Here is a 4,657-nt window from a genome sequence, read left to right on the forward strand (position 1 = left end):
GCAAAGACCGTAGAAAACACAGTTAACACTGATATCACTGGCCCACGTGGCTAGCCCAGGATACCAGAGAAAGGAAAACTATAGGGTGGAATCTGCTCGAAGGTCACAGAAAAATGCATACCTAGATGTTTTAAAGTAAATTTGTCATCTTTTCTTTTTAACCTTTAACACATAAAAGTTAATTATACAGATCATTCAACTTCCTAACAAAAATATACTCTGTTAAATATTTTATTTTCAAGATGTGGGAATATGCTTATTTCAATATCCTGCTGCAATGAATTCCCACGGAACCCCCAAATTCTGGATCATATGGCTTTGGTTTCATCCTTCTTATTTTATAACACAATGATTTAAAAGTTATGTCTTCAAATGGGATCATGGATCAAAACAGGAAAGCTGGAGCATTAGTTTGAAATTAGTGAAATATTCCAGCCAGATAATGAGGAAAATTCAGAACTCCAAAGCATCAAGGGTTGTGGTAACTTTGTTCTAACCGCTGAAGTTCCCCACGAAGATTTGAGGATTATCAAGATGTTACCACAATGTAGTAGCAATTGGGGGGAAAGTGCAGGATGGCTTAAAGCTGTTTTAAACTTGAGTTTTATTGTTGTGAACCACAACTGAGCCTAAAGTTTAGCATCTCTGTTTCAGGAAAACCTGGAGCAATAGCTGTGTGAAACCATCACTCCTGAAGTGACATTTTAAATCCAATGTACAACCTATTAAGAAAACTAAATTTAGAACTAGTGACAATACCAAACACCAAATGCTGATGAGGATTTCTCATACATTGCTAGTGGGAATATAAAATGGCACAGCCATCCTGGAAAATAGTTTGGCAGCCTCTTAAAGCACTAAACATACACTTACCATTTGACCCAGCAATCACACTCCTGGGCATTTATCTTAGAGAAATGAGACTTATGTCCACATAAAAACCTGTACTTGATTGTTCGCAGCAGTTTTTTTGTAAAAGCCAAAGACTGGACACAACCAAAATGTCCTACAATCAGCTAATGGTTAAACAAACACCTACACCATGGAATACTACTCAGCAATCCACAAGAAAGGGACTGTCAACACACACAACAACCTGGATGGATTTTGAGAGCATTATGCTGAGTGAGAAGAAAAGCCAGTCACAAAAGGTCACATACTGTATGATTCCATTTATACAAAATTCTCAAATCACAAAATTACAGAGGAGGACAGATTAGTGGTTGCTAGGGGTTGGGGAGGGGGAGAAGTGTAGGCAGGACAGTGGATAGGACAAGAAAGGGAGAGCACAGAGGATCTTTGTGGTGATGGAACAGTTCTGTATCATGATTGCAGCTGTGGTTATATGAATAATACATGTGATAAAATTGCATAGAACTAAATATACACACATAAGTGAGGCCATGTAGAACTGGTAAACTCTCAATAAGGTCTGTGGATTGTAACAATGGTTTTGTTACAATGGTTTTCTGGTCTTGATATTGAACTGTATATAGTTACATATGACCATGTCTTTGAAAGAACCTGGATGAGGGGTACAGGGAATCTCTATATGTTATTTTTGCAATTTCCTATGAATCTATTGTTTATTTATTTATTTATTTATTTATTTATTTATTTTTATTGTAATATAGTTGATTTACAATGCTATGCCAATCTCTGCTGTACAGCAAAGTGACTCAGTTATACACATATATACATTCTTTTCCATTATGGTTTATCCCAGGAGATTGGATATAGTTCCCTGTGCTATACAGTAGGACTTTGTTGTTTATCCATTCTAAATGTTATAATTTGCATCTACCTACCCCAAACTCCCAGTCCATCCCTCTCCTTCCCCAAAGCTTTTTTTTTTTTTTTTTTTTTTTTGCCATGCTGCATGGCTTGTGGGATCTTAGTTCCCCAACCAGGGATTGAACCAGGGCCCTCAGCAGTGAAAGCGCCAAGTCCTAACCACTGGACCACCAGGGAATTCCCTAAATCTATAACTATTTCAACTAATCCTCACTGAGTTAGAGAAAACAGAAGGTCTGTAGTGGCCCACATTAAGCAAGAGCCCATCAATACATGGCACAGTCACCAGTCAAACATGCTACAAAAAGAAGGATTAGGAGAGAGAGGGGGAACTGAAGGAGGAGGCAGAAAAGAGGAAGGTAGAGGAAAAGACAAAGATGATGGTAAAATATTAAATATCCTGACAAAGTAAGCAAAAGTCAGACAAAGACTTCAACATGGAAAAAGTATAACTCAAAAAAATAAAAGCAAATTTCCCATCAGTGGTGAGTGTTACAGGTCTTAATTAGAGTAAGAATCAGTAAAATAAGAGCTCAAAGATGAGATGAAATAGCAGATTTGGATGAAAAGGGAAAATGAGGAGCTGGGGGGAAAAAATCAAGAACCAAAACAACAACATATGAAATCTAACAAATAAATTAGAAAGAAGAAGGAATGGGACTTAAAATTTAATTAATAACATGAAGAAAAAAATCATCCCAGGACAATAAGAGAAGAAAAACAAAAAGTTTAGAGCAAAAATGCACCAAAAGAAGAACGATTTTGTCCATGACATAAAGAACCCAATACAGGTAAGATAGAGCTAACTCAGAGATATAATACAGAAAAAAATCCCTGAAGTAAAAGAACTAAATTTTCAGATTGAAAATGCATATCATATACTAGGGGGGAAAACTGTTACAGAATAAACAAACAGAGACACAATCTAGTTAAATTATTGAACTTCAAAGGTGAATAAATAACTCTTCAGGCATTCGGAGAGATAAAACAAGTCACCACCAACTGCTCACAGCAACTTCAATGCCAAAAAAAATGGAGAGGTAGCTAAAAAAGAAAAATCTGAGGGAAAGAATGTAAGCATAAGAATATTATACCCAGCCAAATTATCATTCAACTATAAAGGCAATCAGCTGACATTCTCTAACATGAGAAAACTCGGGGAGTATAGTACCTCTGAATCCTTCCTGAAAAAAATACTCTGTTGAAATTCAAGAACACAAGAAGGAATCAAAATACAGAGTATGGAGATGGCAACTTTGAAAAAGCCCCATGGTGAGCACCAAATTCATATAAATATTGAACAATAATGTAAATGGTCCATAATATCTACTTTATAAATCTGGACAAAGAAAAAATAGTAAAACAATTAAAATCAAGGGGTGAGGGAAGAGGTTGAGAGAAAGTGTGAGGTGCTAATTACCTTATCTAAAATGTGATAAGATTTCTGTCCACAAAATTTTAAAAACAGGATTATGTAAGTAAGATCTACATAATGGCTCCCATCTTTTAAAGATTTCCATATATTTTTTAATCTAAAAGGCACTTTAGGAACTTGTATATCTCAGAGTAAGGAAATATTTATCTGAAGCTTAGCATGTCTTCAGTTTCCCTTCAGGTTTTTTTTCTGTTGAATTAAAATAAAATTAATTTTAATTTTTTATTTTATAATAATATGTACAATATAATCCCATTTCTATAAAATTATTTCTATCAATCCATTTTTTCTGTCTCTCATATGCAGAGAGAGATAGTTGGAATAGTATCTAAAGTATTAACACTACTTATTTCTGGCTAATAGGATTTGAGATGATTAGTTGCTCTTTTTAAAAAATACTTTTCTATAGTGCTTCAACTTTTAAATGAGGGTATATTACTTTTATGAAATGACAAAGTTACTATTATAAAATAATAATAAATTCACACAGGTACATTTTAAATAATAATTGACCGATTTTTTTTTGCAACTTGAAAAAAGAGAAAAGGAACCCTCTGGTGAAAAAGCACAATCAATCAAGCAAATTTAAAAGGTGTCTAAAGCCTCCTTCAAGGTCAGTTTAAAAATCACCTTGGGTGCTTGCTCCGGCAGCACATATGCTGAAATTGGAACAATACAGAGAAAATTAGCATGGCCCCTGTGCAAGATGACACACAAATTCATGCAGCGTTCCATACTTTTGGTGCAGTTGCTGTGGAAGACAGTATGGTAGTTCCTCAAAAAAAATAAAATAAAATAGAATTACCATATGATCCAGCAATTCCACTTCTGAGTACATAAACAAAAGAATTCAAAGCAAGTCTCGAAGAGATAGTTGTACATCCTTGTCTATAACAGCATTATTCACAATAGACAAAGGTGGAAGAAACCCAAGTGTACACTGATGGATGAATGGATAAACACAATATGGTACATACATATGATGGAATGTTATTCAGACTTAAAAAGGAGCTCAGTAAAAAGGAAGGAAATCTTTTCACATGCTACAACATGGATGAAAGTTGAAGACATGCTAAGTGAAATAAGCCAGTTTCAAAAGGACAAATAATGCATAATTTCACTCATATGAGGTACCTGGAGTAGTCAAATCATAGACACAGAAAGTAGAATGGCGGTTATTAGGGGCTGGGAAGACAGAGGGATTGAGATTTATTGTTTAATTGGGTATAGATTTTCAGTTAGGGAAGATGAAAAATTTCTGGAGATGGAGGATTATGATGGTTGCACAACAATGTGAATGTACTTAATGCCATGAAATGTACACTTAAAAGAAGGCTAAAATGGTAAATTTTATGTTATGTATATCACATTTTTGTTAAGATCACCCTGAAAGGAAAAGCCCACGTAGTTGGGGAGGGGGAGAGAAGA

The 4,657-nt window shown here is 34.9% G+C and overlaps 1 non-coding gene across 1 annotated transcript; it reads left to right on the forward strand.

Annotated features, from left to right (window-relative positions):
* Window positions 1–3,864: 3,864 nt before the first annotated feature.
* LOC137763124 (U6 spliceosomal RNA) lies at window positions 3,865–3,970 on the forward strand. Its single transcript, XR_011073690.1, has one exon. It is a non-coding gene; the product is annotated as a U6 spliceosomal RNA (small nuclear RNA).
* Window positions 3,971–4,657: the final 687 nt, after the last annotated feature.

This window comes from Eschrichtius robustus, chromosome 3 (assembly GCF_028021215.1).
Source record: "Eschrichtius robustus isolate mEscRob2 chromosome 3, mEscRob2.pri, whole genome shotgun sequence".
Taxonomy (NCBI): Eukaryota; Metazoa; Chordata; class Mammalia; order Artiodactyla; family Eschrichtiidae; genus Eschrichtius; species Eschrichtius robustus.